This window comes from Hippichthys cyanospilos, chromosome 20, assembly GCF_059441005.1.
Source record: "Hippichthys cyanospilos isolate Australia breed blue-spotted pipefish chromosome 20, RoL_Hcya_1.0, whole genome shotgun sequence".
Classification (NCBI taxonomy): domain Eukaryota; kingdom Metazoa; phylum Chordata; class Actinopteri; order Syngnathiformes; family Syngnathidae; genus Hippichthys; species Hippichthys cyanospilos.
The window spans coordinates 4,481,139-4,509,038 of NC_142388.1; the positions used below are offsets into that span (position 1 = coordinate 4,481,139).

General features: G+C 39.2%; 1 protein-coding gene across 1 annotated transcript in view; it reads right to left on the reverse strand.

Annotated features, from left to right (window-relative positions):
• The window catches only part of ches1 (checkpoint suppressor 1), a 74,678-nt gene extending 49,579 nt beyond the window's left edge, over positions 1-25,099 (reverse strand). The window contains exon 1 of the mRNA XM_088404015.1: positions 24,692-25,099. The gene's annotated coding sequence lies outside the window, so the exon portion shown is untranslated. The remainder of the gene's footprint in view (positions 1-24,691) is intronic.
• Positions 25,100-27,900: the final 2,801 nt, after the last annotated feature.

Sequence of the window (27,900 nt, forward strand, 5' to 3'; positions counted from 1 at the left end):
TCTTCCCGTTGAATGATGCCAAAATATTAGCATATGGCTGCAATGGGAAGCACCGGATTATAAACCGTGGTTTCAGTGATCTACCTTTGGAAATTGATTAGGTTTTCGCACATTCATCCATAAATCAGGTGCATTGGCTTATAAATTCCACTGGGTTAACATTGAGTAAAAAAAATCTTTTCCTTTTCAAGAAAGTTTTGAAGACCCAAAAAAGTATTTGTATAAGGTATCCAACGTCCCTTCAGGGGACCTGAGCCCAGATGCAAACTCGCAACTAATCGGCTTTGAGGCAGTAACTGATAGAATGCATAAATCTGTATTATTTAACTTTTTTTTAGATTAATGATTAATACCTTTAACCCTTGTGCAGTATTTTGTCCGATATTTTGATCTTGACATCAAAGGCCTTTCACATCAAAGGGAAAACAATGAAAGAAGACAGTAGGGAGCTGAAATTTCACCCAGATGGCGACAGCCATCATAGGACAACATAGGAGTGTGCCATCCCTTAGCTAAGTTACAGTGAGAGTAGAATGTGGAACATTTGTCCAAAAAATGGACACAATACTGAACAAAGATTAAAGATGATGAATCTAATTGTGCACAGCAGCTTTAGCCAAGTAAAAAATGAAAATCTTTAAGCAAATATAACATCAATCATCTTTATACACTGCCAAAACAAGTAAGCCGCTAATAAGGATATAAAATACAGTATGTTCACAGTAATAGAGTCCTAGGACACAAGTGAGAATTTTTTGCTCTGAACATCTCAATCCGACCATTAAATACGCTGTGGGAAAGCCAACAACACGAACAAAAAAAAAACCATTCCCTCGTGTACCTTGGAGGCAAATATCTCTGACACGACATATGTGATGTACAATGGAACCAAATCAAATACTGCCGGTGAATAATTCAAGACGGCGCACGCCGACACACGCAGACACGCAGAGCCTGCGTTCCAAAGTAGGCTAACCAACAAAGCAAACAGACATTTGCGTCAGGCGAACAAAGTAAGCTCGCTGTGATTCATCGGCATCCAGCAGTCGTCAAGTCACGCTCGCCCTCGCCGCCTTAGGATGGAGACCGATCAGACGCACGCAAACTGCGCTTTTTGAATGTGGACACTTGAAGGTGACGACTGTGACCGCGCCGGGTTTGTGTTTGTGTGAAGGACGCAGTACTTGAGTCGAGCTTAAAAAAGCCCAGGCCAGCCCGGCGCTTGACAGTGGCAATTACACAGCACGTCCCGGTTATAAACACCGCCGTGCTCACGCGGCCGCTAACGTCTTTTCTCCACCGCTACGTTTTTTACGAATCGTAGTACCGGCTGCACATGTAGGAGCAACGGTGATATATTTTGATCATTTAAAATATTTCCAGCAAAATCCAACTGTTAAAGGAAAATAATTGCCAATATTCATGTTCTTTTATTGCGGATATTCTCCGTTGAAATATCTCTGTGGAATTTACCAAGAGACTAAGCTAAACACAATCCCGTGATGTGGCAGTGGTATCAGTCTGGCTATTAACTACTAACTAGTAGAAGCAGGTAGCTCATAAAAAAAGAAATAAATAAGGTGTGCAGAGGAAAGGCAAGTCAAGACTGCACAGAACTTGGCATGCCAGATGTTTTTCTTCACAAGGTTTACCAATCTGGGAAAGTGCCTACAGGAATCATTAGAGAGCTTGTGAATTACAAAAGCGAAATCGGAGTGGGATATTTAGCCGTTTATATTATTTATATATCTATATCAATGTATGTATATATCTATATCTATATATCTATACTGTATATCTATACTATATACAGTATCTATACTATATACAGTATATATATATATATATATATATATATATATATATATTTACATGTAAATATTTACATGTAAATATATATATATATATATATATATATATATATATATATATATATATATATATATATATATATATATATATATATATATATGAAACTCAAACGCTGATGATGTTGCAGCAATTTTGAATGTTGCAAAGTTATAATCCCTAGTTTTGAGAAAAATGTGTTTAAAATTTTTGCACATTCATCTTTCAACCGCGCATCATCTACTTATTCATTTTTTCATACACTTTGATAACTGAGAAACGAAAGTCGAGACCTTAAGGCGGTTGTTTTTGTAGAAATCCCAAAATGGACTCAAAATTTGTGTTTTCGTCAATAACTCAAAACTAATCTCTGCGACATAAGCCTACTTTTGTTACATTTATTTATACGCAGTATGTTCTGATGAACCTCTTGCAGTCACAAGCTATTATTGCCGTCATTGCCCCGCGAACGACATCCACAGTTGCCGCCTCTATCACCCATTCAGTTACTGATCGCTTAGGCCAATTTTGGATTTCAGCTCGAAGCGTTGAAAAGAAAAGAATGACGTTTGCGTGATTTCATGAAATCCTCTTGCTCTGCAAGATTAGGCAACAATGAATGGAAATTTGACAACATAATAAATGGCGATTCCGTCTTGACAATGAAAACACGCACCTGCTATCGGGGATACCTCCTGAAATCCCTCCCATCTTGTGTTCAGCCCGTCCCTCACTCCCTCTCAAAGGCATTTTCTGCCTGACAGTGAGCAGTTCCCTGTAGGCAGTCTCTGCTCTTTTACAATACTGAAGGGAAGACGGAGCCAGACACTAAGGAAGAGCGCTCGAAACACTATAGGATATCAAAGTGCACAGTCACAGCCAAGCGAGCTTTGATAGCAGTCAAGGAAGGGTCCGGGTCAAAAAAAGTGCCAGGAGAAACACTTGCTGGACTGTAGAAAAAAAAAAAGAACCGTCAGTTGTCCCACACTGAGGACGACGTTGAAACAAAACTGTGAGGAAGTACCGTATTTTCCGCACTATAAGGCGCACACTCAATTAGTGGCATATTTTAAAACTTTTTCCATATACAAGGCGCACCGGATTATAAGACGCACCCCCAATTAATGGCACATTTTAAAACATTTTCCATATATAAAGTGCACCAGATTATAAGGCGCACCCTCAATTAATGACATTTTCAAACTTTTTTCCATATATAAGGCGCACCGGATTATAAGGCGCACCCTCAATCAATGACATATTTTCAAACTTTTTTCATATATAAGGCGCAACCTCAATTAATGACATATTTTCAAACTTTTTCAATTACAATATAGTAATACTCAAAGTAATAACAAAAATAACTCAAATAATAACTCTAAACTCTCAATAGCATAATAACTCAACGTCAATATGACCAACCTTGTTCAACTGTAAACACACAAAAGAAACAGGTAAAGCTTACTTTATCAGCCCAATCTCAATAGCGACCCATATATAAGGCGCACCTGATTATAAGGCGCACCATCAGCTTTTTTTAAAAAAAAAAAAAAAATTAAGGCTTTTAGGTGCGCCTTATAGTGCGGAAAATACAGTACGCTTTTTTTTTGGATTTTGAAGGCCTACTGCTGCCTGCCACCCCAAAATAAATAAATAAAAATCACTATTTTCAAATGAATAAGCAGGACTACGTCTGTCTGTGCCCCTCTTTTCTTTTCCCCTCCGGCTTCTTGACTTATCTTTAACAAACAGCAGCACAGGCTCTCAGCCACTGGCCGACAGTTTGTCACAGATCAAAAAAAAAAAAAAAAAAATCATGGCAACAACTGGAAGAGACCGTCCACTCCTATAAGCCTGCCCTCTATGGCCGAATTAGCCTTGCTTTGATATTTTTTTTTAGCCTTTTTGCAAATTCACAGAAACCGTAGATTGGAATCATCATTTTTTTGCGCATTGTATCCGAGACAATAAATCTGGCTGATGGGAAGAATGTGAGATGGGAGAGGTCATGGGAAACGACAAGAGTGAGATAGCAGTCGCCGGCCTTGACAGTCCTCCATAATCTGCCCCGACTTTGACGACTTCTGCGCATGCAACTTTGCTTATGACCTCCTGCGCACAATTTGCCACGGTGCCAATGGTCAACGGTAACTAAAAAAAAATATTTGAGTGCCCGAAGGCATTGGTTCTAACCTTTTTTTTTCAGCGCTGTAAAGTACGTTTTCAGCTAAGTACCCCCTAAGCTCCACAAAGCATTTTTTTAGACAAAAATAAAGCAAAAAAAGACTTGGAACAGAGTGCTGTGCCATCCATTTGGAGCAATATTTGACATGGGATCTCGAGGCGTAGCCTTTTTTTTATTCAGCAACACAAAAAGCTAGCTCACGCAAATTCACCTGTTTCATTTTAGTCTCTTCCGCATTACTAATGACAATGTGCACTCATATAAAACGACATGCAACACCTTGCAAAGAAATCACAACTCCGCATTAAGTTACTTCATTTTCAAATTGATTTGCTGCTTATTTGAAAAGAAAACTGTTTCGTTCCCGTCACTGCGTTAAAAAGCATTCAGTTACATTTTCTTATACTTGCAGAAACTCTTGAAATCCCACAATACCCCAAAAGTGCCTCCTCGTACCCCCATTTGAGAACCGCTGTCCTAAGACCCCAATCGCAACATTTTTTTAATACAGTTGGACCACTTTCTACCAAGCAGTAATATCTTAAGAACTCTTAAGACTGCCCTTATAATTTGGTGCTGATATCAATCATGCCAAGATGATTAATCATAACGACTTGGGTAAACTAAAGTGGTGTTAAGAGGAGGTTTGAGGTCCTTTTTTTTCTGTGAAGCATCTCTGGCACAGCAGATGAGAATTCTAATGATAATCTTAATGGATTTGAACCATGTTGAAGAGGCGGTTTGGGTTTCCTAAAATGTCCAAAGTAAAGGGTTTGTGTGGATGAAACAAATAATACATTTCTTATTTGATCAAGTTTATTCACTGAACAGCGTTGCTGAATATAAGTTTGTGTTTGTGTCGGTATCACCGACGTTAAGTCCAACTTTAACAGACTTTGTTCTAACAAATCTAGAAAAACAAAGAAGGTAAATTACGGTTCAGAGTCTCGGAACGTGTTTTTATTATCTACCCGTAAGATCAGTGTCGAATGAGGAAAAAGTGCTTTTATGTACTTGTCTGCCTCTTAAGGAATTTGCTGTAAAATTATTTAAAGCTGAGAGCTCTCTCGGTAAGTTTACACGGTTAATGAAGGTGCTTGTGGCAGCCTCAATAAGGAGCTGTCTTTCTTTTGTTTGGTCAAGATTTTAAAAGGTTTGGCACTGAGCCCGCTGGTTTGAAGTTGAAACGTTGCATATCGGAGTGGTTAATAAGCAGTCTGGGCTATGTGACATCGGTCGAGTTTTGATCTGATGTGTTTTCGTTTGATGCGTCCAGCTTAGCCTTAATCAATCTTCTGTGTTCCCCTCTTAATTTGCAGCGCATAAAAAGTTTATCAGCGATCTGAAATAAACAGCTATTTTCAATTTCCCATTTAGGTTCTATCCAGAGAGGAAGGTTGTCTATCCTTAACCCCGCCCTTGTTCTGGAATCTTCTCATCAAAAGATACAGAAGAAGAGTGGGGATGATGGAGAAAGGACATGATTGCAAGAGCAAATGATACGGAAGGACAAGAAAGAGCTAAATAGTGAGTGGGTGTAAAGGAGAGAGGGTAGTTATATCCTAGGGTCATTAGCAACATTTCAAAGTCACCCCGTCTTTCAGCGTATGCTGCCTGACAGGTCCTGCCAACAGAATTAGTGATGAGGGTTGATGGCGCCGTGATTAGATATGTAACTCAGGGCTAAGACATGGCCTGGCAACGGCTACGGCTCTTTCACGTACGTTCAGTCTGAGATTTGGGGCCTCATGAAAAAAAATTCGCTTCGGCCACTCAAGGCGAACGAAAATAGCCTGGAAGAATGTAATCATTTACGTGTGAAATATATTGACATGCATATTTGATGATAGAATGAGGAGGGGATACCCGATGTACGAAAAGCTATTAGCAAATTAGCATGTGCGTGTATTCTTCCATACTGAGCAAGATAATAATATCGGGGATCTAAATCAACTTTTACACTGGCAGCATTGGTGTTACCAACTTTTATCGTTGCTCGCACTGCACAGGATTTGGTCACATACGTTCTTAAAAACGTACAGCATGGTGTTATATTTTCTGATGTAAAGTTGTTGCAAACCCTAATTTCATATGACGTAAAGATATAATATTGGCAAAATAGTTTACTGTCACAAGAACTGTCTGCATTAGTGGCAGGTAAAACCAGCAAATTAATTTATATACTTTATCTGTTTATTAACTTAGAAAAAGACAGTGGAAAAAAAATAAAATAACACTAAATAACATGGCTCTGATTATTGTTCTTTTTTAGTGTTTAACTCTTTACTTTGCACAATGGCTGCTTTTGGACAATAGTCTAAACAGGCAAAACTGCCCTTTTCCCAACATGCACCTAATTTTCTCTAAAGGCCAGAAAATTCTTGCGGGTTTAGGACTTAAAAATACAAAAACGTGTGGCCATTTTCGCCTGTTTAGACGATTGAGGGTTAAACATCTGTTTAAATGAGACAAATAGAAAACTGCTCCAGTTTTGTGTAGTAAATTCTATTAAAATTAAAAACATGTTCACCTTTTATATTAATTGAATGATATACCAACCACAAGAAAGGAAGACAAAGTCTCGTTATTTGATTAGATATTGTAAACATAAGTGGATCATACTAGATATCGTAACCATCTTCTTGATATTTATCACTTTAATAGATTGCTAGAACCCCCACATCGTTTAGATATTTGCAGTTATGACCGTTTAAAGCATTGATCGAGGGTTTCTATCTGAGTTCGAAATGTCCGACCGCATTAGAATGCACCACGTTAGCGGCTCGCTCTAACGCCAGACTTGTGCCAGATGCACACCCCTACCGAGAATCATCATCTCCTTTCTTTCAGTATGCCCCCAGCTTAAATGGGCTCTATGGTAAGGAATGGATCATGAAGAAAGGGAACACGGCTGAGATGTGATAAACCGAGACTATGAGGTCAGCCATTGATTAGATGGCTCCTAAAACCACTCAGTCGGTACTAGACCTGATAAATACCACGAGCTCTCCTGGCTTCCCATGTGAGTGAATTGAATTCCCAAATTACCGGGCTTTAGATAACATACCTGGATAAATTGGCACCCTTTATAAGTCTTGAATCTCTTTGTAGATATTCATCAAAGGCTCCTGATGCGGAGAACACAGGAGATGTGGAACAGGAGAACAACACACAATGTGGTTCATATTAAAGCCTCTGATCTTCTATCTTGAGCTGCTTTTTCTTCTACATTCCTTTAGCCAAGGGTGATGCGTCAGAGGGTGAGCGGGGGCTGCTATCCCCTCTGCGCCGAATAAATGTACGGTGAAGCATCCTTTTTGCAAGTGGAAGCATGGATGGGGAATAATTTTGAAGTTTGAGCTGAAAGGAAGCCACCCTTTTTTGGCATGACCCACAGAAGTCACTCTTTTTGAACTCATGCGCTTCCCCTACCCTCTTATCGCTTGTTTTTGCCCGACGTGCCGGCACTCAGAAGCAAAGTCCGACATATCCATCTGCCCGGTGCCAAGTGTATGGCAGTGACAGTAGTGTTTGTTGGATAAACTGAGAAAGGTCCATCTGTTAGAACACACACTCCCACTCGAATGTTTACCCTCAATACAGACACAGTGGTACAGTGCCTATGTTGAGATCCCCGTGGGTGCCGCGGCTTCTTCCCAAAGATGGAAAACAAACAAGTCGGCTTAAACCTACACTAATTTGTCTGTAGGTTTTAGAAATGAGAGGCTTTTACAATAATCTCCAATCATTAACTCGTTTCCTGTCCGGTGTATAGCACATGTACAGAAACCTGGAAACTAAACCTTTGTGAAACTGGGAAACCTTCTCTGTAATCCTTGCAGGAATCTGAAAATTCAGATCCAAATCAGGTTAGTTCACCCTTGGAAGGCTGCGATCTACTAAATGCCATTCTAGTTTATAGCATTGCAGCGGGTTATGCTAATGGAGTTCTGTGAATCTGCACCCTATTGCTCTCTCAACGTCTAAGAGGCATTTGAATTCAGTCCTTTCAGTTTGTTGCCCTGCACACATTTGGGTGTTGCAGTCAATGTCCTCGCCTGAGGAAAAAAAACAATTTTAACAAACATCCATCAGTTTTCCATATCCTTTGGGTTACAAAGTGACATGGAGCTCCGTCGAACGATCAGGGTGAAAGGCGGTCTGGACTGTTCTTCCGGGGCACGATAGTTATGTAGGTTAAAACCTGGGGCAGGTTTACCTCTGGAGATTATTGGAAAACATCTTTTGTAATTTCAGATCAGTAAATGACATCAATTATATTATAAATGACTTGTATTGTGTAATTCACTTGAGCAAAAAGAATTGATAAGAGAATTAATAAGGAATTGGAGCAATAATCAGGGTTTTAGCTCAGTCTTGATGCCGGTCTCAAGACCACTTTTTAAGCGTCACGGTCTCACCTCAAAGGCATCTTTAATAAGTCTTGGAAAGGGCAGGCGCGGGATTTTTGATCAAGACCAGTTGAGACCAAGACCATACTACAATGATTGATGGAAAATGCAGAATGCAGGTGGCATTCCAATGATATTTGCTTAGATTTTACACTTCTTTCATTGTCAAAAACAACATAATAGAATTTGTTTTTGTTCCAAACATTTTGGGATGAGATTTTTATATCTATACTTACTTGCCGTGGCCTTGACCTCCAAATGTCTTGGTACCGACCTTCAAAAGTCTCAGTCTCAATACTATCAGTCTCCATAATGTCTTTGTCTCGGTTTAGTGCGGTCATGACAACAATTGCTAAATTCTTATAAATTCTAATCCCAATTTGTGACACCATCCTGGAACCTTTGTGACACAGTAAAAAGCTTTGAACCCGAGGGGTCATCCGGTTCTTTCCCCATAAATCCACGATTAACTCACTGATGTTGACGAATATATCTGTCATTACCGCTACCGACCCTGTTTTAAGTCAGAACATATTGTGAGTCCTCTCCATGTCAAAACGCTCTTTCCAGGTGGATTCAGATTCTTTTCACGATGGTCATTAAGGTCATAAAACACAAAACAAAAATGACGTCTGAATGTAGATACGGTTAAAAAAAGAAGGAGAAACGGCAATCGATACCACCGTATAAATCGTTTTCACAGTCACCGCATTGCCTTCTTGCGTGAAAACGCAATAGGGGCAACTACTGTAGAGCTTCCATATTTGTTTGAATTCACAGACACATGTTCCTCTTCTCCTTTGCTCTTTTACTGTGGTTTCCTGCGCTCGCCGCCTGCCCCGTGCAACATTCAGAGCATGAACAGTCAGACTCAGCAAGTCTGGACAGAGCTGCTGAATATTCAGCCCGGTGCTCGCACTCTTCTTTCTTCTTCCCACCCGCTTTGTCTCCCACCTTAAAGTCTTCTCAGTTCCCCTCTTTCTTCTCTGTTCCTATTCTGTCGCTCTCCACAGCTCGGCCACTGCCTGCGCTCTCTGAGCTCCACTTTCATTAAGGGGCTCTCCTCTGATAGCCCTTCATATACCACTTAATCATCATAACAGCAAGAGCACTCTCTGCGACGAATCACCTCGAGGGGCCGGTCCTAAAGACTCTCCATTAACTGATGTCATTATCCGCCGGATTCGTCACTGGGCTGAACGTCACGTGAGAGCCCGCCCCAGGTGTTTGGCGGAGGGCTCAGTGGGAGCGTGCTGGTCGGACAGGCCAAGGACATTCCTCTTGCAGTAATGGGTTGTGGGAACGTACAAAAGGCTCTTGCGCAAAAGAAAGCCCATGCATGGCGTGTTTGGTTTGCAGTCCAGAAAGAGACGAATAAGATGATTGAAAACAAGAGACTGATTCGGCGTCTCACTCATTGTGGCTTTACGCATAGACGAACAGCAACGACCCTTCCCATGAACACAAACACACAGAGCCACCATGAAATCGCAGCTGCTCGGTTTCGACGCAGGAGTCTCTCGATCATCCCGTTGAGCATAAGCGCACATGGGTGTGTGAAACCGGGACAGTAACGCCACATTGGCCTGAGGTCAGAAGGTCACGCGGGTATTATGAAAGTGTTGCTAAGCGACGGGCACGCCAGAATTAGAATCTTCACTGCGATCAACCTTAAGTGCCCCGAACCGTATCGAAATCCAGAAATTACGAATAAGTTGAATGAATATGATTTTCATAACATAAGCAAAAATGTTGATCATTGTTTTCCTAATGTTTGTAAATGTTTCATTTCGATTCAACAATATGAAAAAAAGTCTGCTTAAAGAAATCTGCTAAAACTTACAGTCGAGAGGCTACAATTATTAGCATTTGGAAAAGATCAACAATGGATTACCAAAAACATGAATCGATTAATTGAAAATGGCTGCAACTTTCTTTACAAATGCCCTCAATGTGTTTGAGATACTGCAAGTACTGAATTTGAATTTTAGACCACAATAAATCTTGCAACATTTTTAGCTTGTGGAAAAAAAAAAAAAAATCAGTGTGCCATTGTTGCTCCTTAGTTTGAGGCTAATCTAGAGATGACTCACTTTTACACATTTAATCACCATATATTTAGAAGATCATTTTGGTACAGCTTTTAAACAACTTTGTAATGTAAAAGCGGAAAAGTGTTAATCGGACACATGTCTAATATTTTCTAAATATTTTCATAAATCAAACATGAAAAGAAACAAACAAAATAATAGGTCTGAGATGTGACAGCTGTAAAATGGCAGAAGCACTTCGTACTGGATTAACGTAATTTAAATATCTGTATTTTCGACTGTGATTACCATGGTAAAATGCGAAATAAATCATACATTAAGTTGTTTGTTATCAGTATGTTTATTTCCTGTCTGGAACAGCCAGGACTGCAGTGTATAATGTACTGGGGCAAACACGGAAGTGTGAGCTCAGCTGTCCCTCGCAAGCAAAAAAAGTCGGCCTTGGCTGGTCTGAGTTTACTATTTTACAGTTCTAGCATTTAGGCTTGTCTCAGTCTTTATTTGTAATATTCTTTCCGGAAACAATACCTGATGCTCACCGGCAATCATTGCAGACGCGCAACAATACCTAATATTGTTAAATTGGGCTGACTCAGAACTAAGCTAGCGGCAAGAGCGAGAATGAAATTAGCGTGTACGAATTCTTTGAAGAATTAAAAAAAAAAGGTAACTTGTAAATCGGTGAGTAGTTTTCTAATTGGGATAGGTTTCTTGAGGTGCCACAGACCTGTTAAAATAATCAGGTACTGTCCCCAAGGGAGGAAACGCATGATATCAAAGAGCAAGCAAGGAATTAATTCCAGAAAGCCACACAAGAAGGATGCACGTGAGCAACAGAATTAGAAGCGAACGGGAAGGAAATGGGAGAAAATTGACCAAGTGGTGTGGAAAGGAATGAATAACAATAAATCAGTACCTGTAAAACAGCATCATTTCATTACAGTTAATTACCGGTGGGGCGAGTATACAAATAAATAGACTTGTCCAACCATTGAATCTAATCATCTTTATGGTCAACATGTATCTATGAAACATCAAATTACATTTGTGCGAGGTGTTTTACATAGTACAGTTAAAAAAAAAAAAAAAGGTTGAAGGCAGTTCCTGCTTACTATGTAAATGTCACAAAAATCACGAAAAAAAAACACATTCAATAGTCAACGTTTATTTACATTTGATTCTCTTTACAACACCTAAAATGAAAAACACAACATTTTCCAATGTAAAGCAATGCCCAATTAATATTACTACAAGTGATAAGACTCTATCAAAATGAGATACAGTAATAAAATGAAGCATGAGTAGTACAGTGTCAGTAATTTAGCAGATTGCACAATTAAGCTGATAACTTGCTTCTGAACGATTAGCCCCAGCACGATATGCAAATCGGTAAATAACCACTTTTAGATTTGTGTGGCTGTGCGGCATGAAGAGGATCTTAACTGTTAAATATTATTTGCGGGGATTAAATTTACTCATTCTGTGTATTTGTTGGCCGAATCTATGCTTGTTATTTTTAGTGTACTGTATTGCTACTTCATGTAAATTACAACTGACGAGCAAATTTTTCCTACTGGTGAATCAAAATTATATTGGCTTTTTTTCCTATTTGCATTACAATCTAAATCTAAAACATGTTGTTTTAAAATTTAAATAGGCATTAAAGCACACTTTGTCTTTATTAACAGTGCAGAAATTTGCATTTCTTTGTTCCATTTTAAAATGCCCTTTAAAAGCTTATCAACATCTCTATGTAACTACAATGACGATTTTGAAGCGTAACACATTTGAAAAATAATCATTTTTAAAAGATTATTGCATGTTTGTCGTTTTATTTACCTCCAGTAAATACTCTCAAGTATTTGAGAATCACTGGTTGCACCCACAAATTCTGCCTTCATTTTTTGAGGACAAAAAAGTGTGTCTTACATTTGGGGGGGTTACGATCTTTCCGAAAGAGGAACAAAGTGATGAGCATCTTCAAAAACAAAGTGCCACTGTCCTAAGGATCCCCCCCCCCCCCCCCCCCCCCAAAAAAAAAAAAAGCTGAAACAGAAAGCATTGTAAATCCTATCTGCAAGAATGACCATCACACGCTTACACAAGCTTGCAATTATGCACACACTTGGGTGCTTACATCATACGGGAAGGTATTTTTTCCCCCTTACATTGCCAGGGAACAGGCCCACGCACGGACACACAGACGCTGACTAAGGCTGTAAAACTCCCGGTGGTGGTGGCGTTGGTGAGGGGGGGGGTTGGTTAGAACGCGTGTGTATATATTAACTTTGGTTGTGTGTATGAATTTGCATAACAAACAGACATCATTTGGTTCATCCTTTAGGATTGCGTCTACCGTCAATCAGTTTCTGAACCTCAAATTTGTTCGGATTTAAGAGCAAGTGATAAGAGAATTCTGGAATGAACATGATGAGGAAAGGTTACTCACTGCATTTTTCATGTCATATTGAAGCTAAACATGTGACAATTTTGAAATGTATGGAAGCATGAAACTGCCAATAAGGAGAAAAGACGTTTTTTTACAAGTATGCCTAAAGTGATTAGCAAGGTTGGTCAAAGAAACATGCATGTAAATTAGTTTAAATCTACTCGTATTTGCAGATACATTTGAGTTTACTTGAGCGTGTGTTTGAACGTAAGCATTTATAAGTACCGTATTTTTCAGACAATAAACCACAACTTTTTTCTCATGATTTGAGCCCTGCGGCACATAATCTAGTCCAATTTATCTGCCGTTTTTTTTTTTTTTAAACTAACCACCAGGGGGCAATCCACTGGTAAAGTAAATGTGTGTATCTGCTCAAAGTGTCGATTTATGGAACAACAATGAAATTGAATTGAAAAGATGTGAATAGGCTGGCTGAGCTCAAAATATAGGAATAAAAATATAAAAATCATGTATAAATTGATTAAGATCTTGCACAAACGTTTGTGACATCTAAATTTGATATATATGATTGTTAATTGTATATATGAATGAATTTATATATATGTATATTTGAATGAATTTATACATGAATTATGTGCATTGTTAATTAATGTTTTGTTTTATTGTTGAAACTATCCATCCATTTTTATGAATATGTTGGTGCTAAGCAGACACTTTAAAAAAAAGGTTTTACAAAATTAATAAATATTTGTATTTAAAAAGTACCATCTTTTTGCGTAAATATCTAATGTTATGACCTGCAGCTTATAGTCCAGTATAACGGTGACAAAAATAGTTTTTTTTGCTCAATTTTTGCAGCTGTGGCTTCTATACCGGTGCGCCTTATAGTGCGGAAAATACGGTACGTTTAAACATATGTGCAAGTTTGGTAAAATGGGTTTGCCAGTCAAAAATGTGTACCCCAATTTGGCAGTTTCACACTTCCATGAAAATTTATAGAAAATATCTTTTTTGTTTTGGTCTAATTATGTACTGAGCAGCCAGAAAAAAAGTGTGTTAAGTATGCATCATTCTGTGGTTTGTAGAATATATTTGTGGTTTGGCCCTAATGGAAGTAGGGTTAGCGTTTTATTCCTTCATTTGATGCTTATAATATGTTAAAAAAAAAAAAAAATGTGTGCAGATCTGCAGCTCAAGAGAGTGTTTGTGTGAGCTTTTTAATGCAAGTTCTCCCTTCATAAACTGGAATTATTTGCTTTGGGTTTGCGGTTTGAGGTTCTAGCAAGAAAGTGGCAGAAGACCACGGAAAGACAAAACGAGGCTGTCGTGTGTGCGTATGTGTGTGTGAAGGCATCTGTTCAATTCCCCCATTTAACTCATCCACTTGATGGGTTATGTGCAGCGCTTGGACATTAATGCCCAAAGACCAAACCGATCTATTAAAGTCACGACACAAACAGATCCACAATTCTTTTCTACAACAGATCTCCGACCGTGAGCTCAAAGTTATTTTGGTAGATGTCCATAAAAGGCTAAGCAACATATCCCCTTCTCTTTCCTTTCTCTGTGACGTGGTGTGTCGCTTTGCTAAAATAAGAACCGGACGGCACCATATCTGTGAAGTCAATAGCGCATCTTCTCCATCTCCGTTCACATTGTTGGCTTTCACAGAATGAGAATCAACCAAAGGTCAAACGGCCACCGATGAAGGGCAATAAGAGGATGGAGTTACCAGCTGAGAGACAACAGGGGTATCAATTTCAAACAAGAGCACTCAAAGGGGCTGAATGAGTCTGTAACCTGCGTGTGTGTGCGTGTGTGTGTGAGTGCGTGTGTGCGTCTGTGTAACAAGGGCATCAGGCAACATTGCTGAGAACTTTGGACCAAATAGGAAGAACCACTTCAATGGGGTCGTAACAGGAGAGGAAAACACAGATTACGACCCGGCTGTTAAAGAAAAAAAAGAATGCAGATTTCCAATTAATTGGTTGATTTGTGTTTTAAAAAAATAATACAGTAAAATGTATTTCCCTCAAAGTATTTCAAAGGATTTCAATTATGTTTTCATTTTATATTTTACCAGTATATTGTTGAAAAACAATACCTGCTTTTTGTTTTTCAGTAGGGCTGCACGATTAATCGAGTTTTAATCGTGATCACGACATTCGTTCACGACATTAATTAAGCTGATCCACGGTGATACTAACATTGAAAAAGTTAAGCACCTTTTTTGATTACAGAAGTCAAACACCACCAGGGGGCAATGTTTGCGTGACAAAAGCCTCTTATTTCCTAACCCTAATATATTATTTACCAGTGTGAAATGACGTTGAGTTTCTCACCTGATTCCTAATATTTACAGTGCTGGCTGTCAATTGAGACCCATTTTGAAAAATTGGGAAAAAATTAGAATAAATTTGATTTGAAAGGACCAAAAATGACTTTTTGACTGCTAATTGATTAAAATTTACTCAAGAGTAAAAAATGTGCCTGGTTCTAAGTAGGCTTATTTTTTTTCATTGGTTTGCACTCCACAAGTAAGTTAGTTGTGTTGCCCAGTGTGCCAAGGTTTTGCCATTAATTATTTACTTGATTCATTTATCTTAGTTTGTTATTATCATTAATTGTAAGTATCAAGCCTTGTTTACATACTGCTTGTTTCACCGAACATGATGAATAATTTCAATAATCTTGATTATTATTTTGGCCATAATTTTGCAGCCCTAGCAGAAAGTTATAACATTCCTTAAACATCGGCCGATTATCGACCGATTATTTTTGGCCAAAATTTGAGGGCCGACTTAATCGGCCGGCCGACGAATTGATCAGGCCCTAAAACAGATTAAACAAGTCAGAAGGGTCCTGAGGTCATTTTTGTCCTCATACGTGATTATTCCAAGCGACACACACACACACACTCACACAGAGCGACTCAGTGTATGGCTGCATTCATTTGTGACATCACTGTAGCTAGCCAGAAAGACACGGCGAGTATGAGCGCGCCGTACTGACGTCATCCCATTCACTCAATGTCAATTACGTAATCTCGGGGTCCAACGCCTGCAGGACAGAAAAGCCATGTGTGGAGATATAGAAGTGTGTGTGTGCTGTGTGATTGCTTGCAGGGCAAGAACACATAATTGCAATCTCATGTGTGAGAGGAGACATAAAAACCAGGCATGCTGATGACATCATTAGAGGCTGGCTGGCGTGAGCGCGCTGGCTGTGTCACAGTGGGAACGTTTGGGGTTGAAGAGGAGGAGTTCACATCCGACCCGGCTAGAGGAGTTATGCAACACATATCCCAACTCCGCAGACTAGAAAAGGCTTTTTTTCACAGCCTTTTTTGTCTACTAGATGTTGTGTATTTGTGAGTTTATTTTATATATCCATCAATCCATCCATCCATTTTCTATAGATGCTATAGATGCGGCCGTCTTCCGGCAGTAGACGGGGGGGACGCCCAGAACTGTTTGCCAACCAATCACAGGGCACACAGAGATAAATAACCATGCACAATCACAATTACTGTATTTTTCGGACTATAAACCGTGATTTTTTTTTCCTTATGTTTTGAGCCTTGTGGTTTATAATCGAGTGCATCTTATCTGTGTTTTTTTTGTTTTGCCACAAGTAAGCAAATGTGTGTATCCGATAATAAAATTTAAGGATGTTTATACCACTTTTTTTCAGACTGTCACCGGCCCAAGGACTCAATTTAAATAGTCACAGATACCAAGAGCCGATACCATCAATACTCTTACAAAAAACACTGACAGCTCATTTTAAAGAAAGTCCTCTCCATTTCATCATTGCATTTTGTCACGAAATTAATGGCTATTTTTCACTTTTCTCCTGATTTAAAATGCTCAATTTTCTTTTATTGTAATTTTAGATTATGATCATAGAACTTGTTCTAAAAAGATGATACAAGTATCAGCTGAAATAAAGCCATGTATCGACCCGATACACATCCATCCCTAACAAATATGACCTCGATTAATTTCTTGATCGATTACTTGTCGATTAACTCCTGTCAATTTTTTCAAAATGGGGGTGTAATAGCGGAAAAAAGAAGGCAAATATGCTTTAGTAATTTTTCTTCAAAGTAAAAGCACATTTGTTTTGATTCTACAGCTGCCAATGCGAGTAGCAATACCTTGAAATAAGGGCACGTATTTGGCACAATTCTTGGTATTATTAATCAGCCATCCTTATTAAAAAAAAAAAAAAAAAATAGTGATTGATTCACTCAGTAACTACCGGTGACAGCTATAGATAGCAAAGATTCAATTTTACTGGACTGGCGGCAAATATGACAACTCATTGGCTGCCATTGAAAGCTAAAAGTCCCAATTCTTTTTTTAACTGGGCTGGCAGGGAATGAGTTAATTTGAATCAATAATTTTTTCACCTCTTTTGACAGGCATAATTCAGAAATGCAAGTTTTCACAGGCATGCACGCACACAAACTCTCATAAACAAAGCTTCCTGAGGACAGGAAATCCTTCCGCCCACATCCCCGCGTCGCTTGGCAACGGCAGCAGCGTCATTCTGTGCATGCCTTCGCCGCGGAAAACAATACGCACAAACAACATTTCCGTGAACTCTGCGAGCTCTTTTAGAAGCACCTCGAAGTAGGCCAAGGCTGAGAAGCCTGATACCGATGCCCTCCAATTTGTCTGTTATGGATTTATACCAAACATGACATCACCTCGTGTAAATATGAAATCCCCTTCCCTCCGTTTGTGAATTCTATTTTTACTCCAGCTGACGTCTTTTCATGCTAGAGCGTGTGTGGGTTTGTGTTCATGCGTGTGTGTATTTGTGTATCACCATGTGAGGTTGCGGCTGGCAACAGCTCAACAAGTCGAAGAGGAAAGGTGATTTCGGGGTCTATCAATGTTTGTTTCATATCAACGGAGGGAATGTTGAAGATGATTAGAACCTGAAGGGGATGGACCATTATCACTTGGTCACCCGGTTTTTCCGTTGCAGCGCTCAAACACTGATTTAACTCGAGGCTTTTTGGAAAAAGAAATAAAGGAGCTAGACCAGCTAGCATTCCTGGTAACAAGCCGAAACAACCGTAAACCCAAAACAGACTGGTGTTTCCACAGCGGGGCGTGGAGGCGAGATGGAAATAGTCTCCGCTTTTTTTCCGTCACATTCAATGCATTGTTTTAGGACACCAAAGAATGCGGACAATTCTCCGTGGACCAATCCACTGACAGGAGCGTGTCCAGCTCCTAACCGAGATAAGCTCAAGTGACAACTGTAAAGAGCGGTATTTTCAAAGGAATGTATTCCAAAGTGATACGGTGAAGCACCATATTTTTCTCAAGGTTACAAACATGTCGTTTCATTCTGCTACTAGCTCTAGCTCACATAAAAGTAGTCATGATCATCTGACAGGGTGAAGGTTTTCACATGTTATTCTGCACCACCATCTTGACTATATTTTATTCTTAGCACTTACTTGACATGCTACTCCTTCCAAATTTTTCGACCTATTCTCACCGTTCCAACTTCATCATATTCCAATCATTCACGGCAAGGGTGTTTGTAATTTTCCAAGAACAAAAATGAATAGTTTTCTCAAAATAAAAAAAAAAATTCTCTATTCGCCTTTACTGTTATTTACCATTCATTTCAATGCCACAGTAAAGATTACAACTGTATTCCAATTTACATCATTCTGATTTGATAGTCAAAACAATCAGCTGATTTCATTCAACTTGCGAATGATTATCAACATAGCAAAATATTGCATGTTTAAATATTCCCGTATTAGATCATATTCTACATGAATCCTTCCTCCCTCAACATCACTTGAACTAATATTACTATTCCAACCATGTTCAGGTCATTCACTGATTTTATTTATTAATCATATTTCACAAAATTCACATTTTCTTAAACCCCAAATTGTGTTTCATGTTCACCTCCAATCCACGTATATTGACCAATTCAAACCATTGCAAGTTTAACATATTCAGCTCATTAACGTTCGTTCCATATCATTCAGAATCATTCCATAAAATTCCAAATTATTCCCAATAATTCCACAACATTCCACATGCTTCAATGTTCTTTAAAATTTCAGCCTCCATAAGCAATTTCTAGAGAAATTGTATTCTCTAGTAACAGTTACTAATTGTATTCAGAAAAAAAAAACTTACAGAGTATAAAGAGAGACCATAAAATGTATCCCATTACTTTCTGCACACATAACATTACTAGTCAAAAATTAGGAAACCCCTACAAACTCAAATGGTTTGAAACACAAAAAATGAAAGGTCGCTTTATGAGAAAGAGTTCAACTTTTGCGAGAACATAAGGTCTTGTATTACAATTATCACAACGCAATATGGCAGCGTAAATCGAATTATGTATGACTAGACGGCAATAAGAATTCGCTGGTGTCTAGTTGGCACTGTGGAGTTTTGCTTGGCAATCAAGTTCCCAATACAGAAGACGGGATATGTCAGAAAAACTCATTCTGGGCCAAAATGGTAATATAATAGATGGGAAGTTCAAAATGAGTGGAAAATATGACTTTGCCGACACCCGGGTCGCTTGATGAATGAATGGCTGGATGTTATTGAAGATGGTTGTATTTATTTAACGACTGAGAATACACTTACGCTCGCTGCTTAAATTTCTATTCTGTAATTTCTGTAATCTGCAGTTCCCTATACTTGCGTGTAGGGCTGAGCAATAAATCTGATTCATTTGTGTTTTTAAAAATCAAAATCAACTAAATCATGAAATCTACATTTTGCAAAAGTGGGCAGAATGCTGTTGATGGCCACTAAATTTGCCATTTTTAGCAGAAAAAAAATAACATTTTGTTGAAGGTTAACTCTTTTACTACCAGCCATAAATCTTGAGCCTAAGACTTGAAATTATTAGAATAAATAAATAAATAAATAAATAAATACCTGGAACGTAATAACTGGCCTCTTAAAATTGTGAAATTACATCTTTGGGATTGGATGATAAAGTCTGATGAATAAATTATTTTTTTCCATACAATTACTACTTTTAAAACAATTTATTTTTACTTATTCAGCTTATGAATGCCACATGAGCAACAGGTGAGCTATGACGGAGAAAAATGTCTTTTTAAAGGTAATAATTGTGCATGACAACAAAATACTAACTTTTTACAGCAAAAATGGAATATAACATTTACAGTAAAACTGATTTTAAATCAGTATTCAATATTTTTGTCTTAATATTGTCGACAGATTTTTTAAAAATTAAATCAAACCTGAAAACTGTCTACACATCTTACACATTGTCCCTTTAAAATGTTTTGGGGGGTTTAGTTCTTCCATTAAAATGGATTTCACCCGTATTTGTCCAGAATGATTGAAGAAAATAGAAATTTTAATTTTCTGCAATATTGCCCCGCCCTACATAAAATTAAGACCTTTAAAAACACATTTGTCTACTTGCTCTCAACTGAAAATGACAATATGCATTTAAAGCTCTGGCAATTGACCAATCAGCGCTCAGTTTGTGAATGTCACATGACTGACAGATAATTGGTTATTACTACTGTCAACTAGAAAAATGTGTTTTTAGAGCTATTAATTGTACATGAAAAATAATTAGCTATCCATAAAATTAAAGACAAAATATAACATTTTTACTGCTAAATTAAGGCAAAATAAACGGACTGTATGTTCAAGCAAATTATGCACAGGCTACGAATGAGATGATAAAACAGATTTTAAATGTGTATTTGTTGAATAAATAAAAAAATGTAAATAAATATTTGTTGGGTTTATTTCTTCCATTAAAATCCCTTAAAATCTTAACCATCCAGAATGATTGAAGAAAATTGAGGGTTTTTTTTTTTTTTTTTTGGGGGGGGGGGGCACACCGGCCAGCCCTACTCTCGGGTTACTGTGTAGGACCTAATCAAGTTATGCTGACCTACTCAGTTATCCGTTGTCATGGCGACCAAGGTCATAGCGTAGACGCTACAATTTACACTTGTGAAAGATAAGACGAGTGGACCCTCTGGTGAAGAGCACCAACATTTTCATTTTACTGCTGCTCAGGGTCACAAGGAGATAGGTCACAGGCGCCGTTTGAAATATGAAATATGACTTTGGAGATTCACCGACGGATGGACAGGTGCTGAGAATCTCTTTATTGGACGTGCCGTAAATGGTACGCGAGGCGTTTAATGCCTCGAAAATGACCTTGGGTAGCACTACATTGTTGATTACTTCCATTGCTCTTTTCGGTTCTCTTCAAACATCTGAGCTTCAATAATTGCTTCTACTGATGACATCTGGGAGTTGTGAAAATTATTCCATCAAGAGTAACGCAGCTCAAGAGATTTCCATCAAAACGGGCAACGGATTGTATTTCTTTTTTTTTTTTTTTTTTCCTGATGGGTGTGAACCATGTCTTTAATTAGTTTGACTATATTTGGTGCGCTTGATTCCGTAGGGAATCAAACCCTTGACAACAGCACAGGCCGAGTCCTGAAAAAGTGCCTCACACTCCTCTGGATGAACTTTTTTTTTTTTTGTTTTTGTTTTTTCGCTTTCACTTCTGAGCACTATAGCAGCTGTCGGCATCGCAAACACAGACTTGACTTGCGTATGACTCACTTGAGGATTTTCAAATCGAATTTCAAAAACATGGGGGAAGCGCAGACAAAAAAAAGGCCGATTTCATTTGTAGACGCAAGATCACATGCATCGCACACACAAATGCCCGCTCGGTGGTTTTACTCAATGTTTTCGAGTGATTCCGGGAAATTGGAAATTCACTAAAACTCGTGATCAAAAGTGAGTCGAGGAAGAAGAAAAAAAGACGGAGGCGGACTGTCTTTGCCATCTGCTCGGAATAGTTGGGGATGAATTAAAAAAAAAAACATGGGGGGTGTTCTTCAAGCATGAGGGAAACTCCTCATTCGGAGAAATGTCCTGTCTCATCATCTTCAAATGCATCAAATATTTATTATTGTGTTATTTTTTTAAAGCATATCATTTTCAGCTGGTCCCTGAATCAAGTAACAAAAATATGTACATTTTAAAACTGCAGTTTTTGAAAAAAGGCTTGGAAATTAAAACTTGTTCTTTAATACAATATATCATTGGAAAGGCCAGGATGTCCTCAATTGAGCACACTAGGACTAAATAGGGTAGTGCTAATGAGACAAAACAAATGTCCACTAAAATTTGGGGTCTCAGGAGAATATATGGTCTTGAAAAACAAACTTATAAATGTGAAATGCTCTGCAACATTGCTGGGTCATACATTATATCCTCCCGAGATGTAATTTGGTGTCCAATGTCGTGTCCATTTTGTCTCAGAAAGACAGCAAAGTTAATTTCATCCCACCCAAATTGGAAAGATGTGGATGTCCTCTGTTGAACACATTAGGATTTAGTAGGGCAGCTTGAATTAGTCAAAGGATATAGACAAAAAAATGTCCCCTGATGTGGACACAAATGAATAGACGTCTCTGGAAAAATATACTGAAAAAGACAATGAAAAAAATGCAAACGTATGAACGTTAAATTCTCTCAAACCTTGTTTATTTTATTATCCAACATATGTTTCCTCTTGTTGTGGTCCATACATTATATCCTCTCAAGATGCAGCTTTTTCATTTATGTCCACTGTTGTGTCTACTTTGTCTCAGCAAGACAACAAAGTTAATTTCATCACATCCTACCATGTGAGGCATCGTTGGAAAGCCCCAGATGTCCTCGAGTGAACACAGTCGAATTAAGTTGGGTAGCTCAAAGTATTTAAAGCATATAGACGAAAGATTAATGTCTACTAAAGTGGACACCAAATCAACAGAATGGCTCGAAGGAGAATATATAGAAAAACGTACAGATGTTAAATTCTCTTAAACAACACTTCTTTTAATAGCCAATGTCCCATTCCTATTATCCTGGGGTATACACAATAACCTCCTGAAATGCAGCCTATTTATTTGTGTCCACTACTGTGTCCATTTTGCCTCAGCATGACAACAAAGTTAATTGAATCCCAACTAAACACATGAGACATTATTGGAAACCCCAGGATGTCCTTTACAGAGCACACTAGGACTTCATAGTGTAGTTTGAATGAGTTAAAAGATTAAAACCAAAAAACAAATGTCCACCACAGTGGACACAAATGAATAAGCCGGCTCTCGAAAAACGACAGTATCTAAAAAACGATGTACACATCAAACGCTCGGTTAAGTGCGTCTCATAAGTATCGGAACTAAAATCCCAACTATAAAATTGCCAATGACCCAACGGTTCAAATTTAGTGTTTCATGGTTCACAGATCACAGCGGACCACACCACAGCAACAGGGCGTGAAGAGACGTAGCCCCAGTCACAAACGCTACAATCAGAAACATCAAAACAGCCATTTTTGAGTATTTACTCTGAATAAATCATGCCCTGGCATCCAAGAAGCCGTCTGATGCTTTTATCCAAACACAGACTATTCAATTCATTCACACATGAATTATAGATCCATAATAGGCTGCTTTAGCTGTGTTAGGGGAATCCGACAAACAACACTTGTAGTGAGAGCGCTAACCCTCCCAGCCATCCATACCAATTATCTCTGTCTGGGGTGGAGTCTGAATTCAATATTCAATTTACACAACTTAATCTCACATCAGAGATTCCGGCTGAAAAAGTGCTGCCGTCTAAAGAATCATCAAAAAACCAACAGTGAAGCTTTTCTGAAAAGGGCCCGGTGCTAAGTGAACGCCTCGCCACAGGGGTGTCCATTGAGAGACACCAAGAGGTGGAGGGGTTGAGAGCTCCATTGAGAGCAGCCATGGGGGGGTCAATATGTGAATGAACGCTTGCCATGGAGGTGAATTATGAATGAGCGGCACTCTGAGCACTCCTGGAGGGGAAAACGTCAGGGCCTGTCTTCTTCCCTTCCATCTCAGCCTCGCGTTTCTCCTCCCGCCTCCTTGTCCTAAAATCTCCACCCTCCCTTCTGTTTTCATCTCCTTACTTACATCACATGGACACACAGAAGCAAAAGATAATACAAAAGCAAACAGTCCTGCACGTGCAGAGGCAGGGGGCATGCATCAAGTGAAACGCTCTCAGGCACTCGCTGACACACACACACACACACACATTTCTCCCAGCTGTTCTGCCGGCCACAGAGCTTGAGCGAATGTGCGTGTGTGTATTCGTGTGTGTGTAATCCAATGTGCTGCTGCTCAGCCTGTGCCACGCTTGCTTCCCTGTTGCTGTGCGTTTGATCAGATCTGCCTCTCTCAACCTGTTTGCTGTCTCGAACACACACACACACAAAACTGAGAGAGATGCTCCTGCAACTTAGGAAGCCGCGTTCGCTGTCACTCAACTTTCCGGAAAAAAAGAGCATTTTTTTTTAGGCGATCGTATAGCAGACGCGAGTGAGGAGTGGTTCAATTAGCAGTAGCTTCTTTTACAGAAGTACTTGAACATTTCCCAGCAAGGAAGTGTGTGTAGTTTGTTGTCGTAGTAAGTATGCGCTCCTCTGGAACCCTTCACTCCAGTTTACAGTGGTCAGCTCGATTTACACTACACTTGCTTAAACTAGCAACGCTTTTTAGAGTGTGTGGCAATTGCAAGTAAGAGATACATGCACGCATGCTTCGCACGCACTTTAAAGTCCACACACACATACACACCTCCGCTGTTACCTTCAAGTGCGGTCGCAGCCTTCCAGCGGGATGTCAACACCACACGTAACACTCACACACACACACAAACCAAAAGAGCCATAAAGTCACCTTAGAATCCTGCTGCGTTCCAGGCGAGCCGCTTTTCGCTCTCTTCCAATCCTCAGACTTGTCTCGCCACCTTTCCTTGTTTCCTTCCGTCTTTCCTCGGCGTATATCCGTCCGTCCTTCCTCGCTCTGGCCGTCCTCCCGCTTCCTTCGCCTGGGTGTTCGGTCACTTCCCAGCGTTTTTCCCGAGTCCCTCCATGTCCTCCCAGCCAGTCGTTTCTATCGCCGAGCGAACGCGAACTCACCTACACGCACGCGCACACTCATACACACACGCAGACTCACGCGCGCGCACACGAGCCGCTACGTTCCGATGCTCTCTCTCTCTCTCTCTCTCTCTCTCTCTCTCTCTCTCTCTCTCTCTCGCTCTCTCTCTCTCCACCGCCGAACTCCGTGAGTGTTTGTGCGCGCGTGTCGGTGCGCGCGCAGCTGTGTGAGTGTTGGTTTCTCTCTGCTCTGCCTTGCTCCGCCAACAGCAGCGGAGTACTTCCAGCGAAAGTCAGCCCCCGGGTCCTAAAGCGAGTGGAGTTCACTGAAAGAATGCGATTATGCATGGGAAGCCGTGGCGAAAGATCGTCTATGTCGAGAAGCGCTACACATCTGGAAGAAGAAAAAAATCTAAAATAGAAGAGCACGTAGCTATTTTAGAGGTACTTAATACAGATTAAATTGCAATTTCTTTAGAATAGAATGTCTTCATTGTCATTGTTTGAAAATATAAGAGCTACTGCACTTAAGCGCACTGCCATTCTTTGTATTGTCTTTATTTTCACTCTACCAAACAAAATTTACAGGAAAATCCCTTAAAAGTGCAAAGTAAAAAAAGACAACAACACACTAATAAATCGTATTAATTTACAATAACAAGAACCCCGATAATGCCGGGATAAAATCTATTCCTAATCCTATTTGTTGAATATAGCAATATGAAAAGTGTGCCTGAGGGCAAAAGTTCAATAAATGTAATAAATATCTGTAACAAAAAAAACATTCAACAAAAGAAGAAACATTCCACATTGATTGAAAAAAAAAATCCCCAAAATTGACAGCACATTATTTGGTCAGGGATAAAATATTATTTTGCGACAAAGTACATTGTGTTAAACAGACACGATAGAAGAGAGGTCAGCTCCTCTGGTTCACAGTGCAAAGGTCATGGAGTCTCTTCGAAGCTCTGGTATTGCTGTGTGGAGTTTGCATGTTCTCCCCGTGCCTGCATGGCTTAGTCCGGTTTCATATTTGCTTCCATACTCCAAAAATATACATGGCAGTTATATTGAACTCTTTAAATTGTCTTTAGGTGTGTGTGTGTGTGTGTGAGGATAAGAGGTCAAGATCATTGATGAGGATCTGGATACTTAATGTTCACACACTCCTATGACTTGTTGAAAAATGACATACACACATACAAAAAAGTGCCTTTAATTTTGCAGGGGCTGAGGTTGTCCTAGACACGCCCATTTGTGCAGCGTGAAGGAAGAGGACGCTATAATGCACGCAGGCTGGTCTCCTGGGGGCTGAGGCTGCAAAGTGATTGGTTTTTATAATTGGCAATGAAAAGCATTGATCCAATTACAGTATGCCGGTCTCATTCGAAATCCACCGTTTTGAATGTAACTTAAATCGAGGTCACTTCAACCATTCACCGCGAGAAAGTAAAACCCCAATTATTGCCAAAATGGTTTGAGGATTACCCAGTGGTTACTATGGCAACAGAAGATTCCGCGCTAGGAAATCATACAATAGTGCCACAATTGAAGGAGGAGGAGGGACATAATCTAATTTCACTTTCGCCTAATCTATCATGAACATTTGTGAACTCTATTGTCTTCTGCGAGAAGGCTATAAATCAAAATAACAAACACAATATTGAAACTGATGTTTAACAATGCATTTTTTTTAAAATCTCTGAGTGGTCAACATTCTAAATAATTCTCTCTTTTGTGCATCGTAATTTAAATAGCCATTTGTGGCACTTTGGATAATTTGATATTTTCGCAGTGGAGTGAGTCATCTTTCTGATTAAGTCAATCTTTGGTGCGGCTAACCTCTTCCTCATTTCTCCTACCCACCCTTCTCCTCCCCCTCCCTTCTCCCACTGAGCGTCATCAAGTTGCCATAGTAACGGCCTGCCTATGGGAGACAGAGAACAGATCATTATGGACCATGGGACCCAGAAATTGAAGGACATTTTTTTTTTTTTTTTGAGAACACAGGAAGTGGCAAAGCTTGACCACTTTCTGTGTTAAACAGCTAGAACAGCTCAAGTGAGGGAGAGAGACTTTACAAAGCAAACAAGAGTCCTTATGCTCCATTTAAGCCCTTGAAAATGATATATTATGCATATCCACTACCTTATGATTTCAACAATTATAAAATGATAAAGATAAGCATCTTAACCATAACAATTGCTTATGTTAAGCAATTAACATATATATATATATATATATATATATATATATATATATATATATATATATATATATATATATAAGAAGGAGCATCCAGCTCAAATTTAGGGGGCATAAAACTTGGAAACTTCCATCTGCCCCCAAACTTATTTGCCTTTGAAAAACAATGACTATTCTAGAGTCACCAGTAATTATATTTTTGTATCTTATTGATCCCAGAGAGGCTTGATCAAGAATGTATCCATTCAGAGACTAGGGACAAGATTCATAACAGCAGTAGCTGCAGGCAAGGTCTAACAAATGAGAATCTGTTCCGTGTGCCTGTGCTACGGTATGTCATTTATCACAGTTTTTTTTTTTTTTTTTACTAGCCCGGGTGATATAAAACTCTGTGTTCACAAATATTCTGAAGCTGAACCACGGTAGTGCTCAAAAGCCCCATTTCTGTCAAGCAGTAAAGTTTGGTTCAATTGAGTGTTGTATAAAGTATTGAACTTTCACCCTGTCGGGTATTTTTTTTAAAGGTTGCAGTGAATTGATTGACTGACATTGAATTGTCACAAAAGCAGAGTGTACACTCCATGAATTATAGCACAAACTATTGGGATTCAATTAGTCTGGCATGTTAATCCTTGAATAGGTTAAATGTGTCGTATTGATATGCTACGTATCCTAATACTACACAATGTTGACACATTGCCTTGCCAAGTATAGATTCAGCAGTTGATACTCGATCCGGATCAGGATTTAGTGATCTAAACTTCTTGAGGTGATCTAATCTGATGTATAGCCCTGTACTTC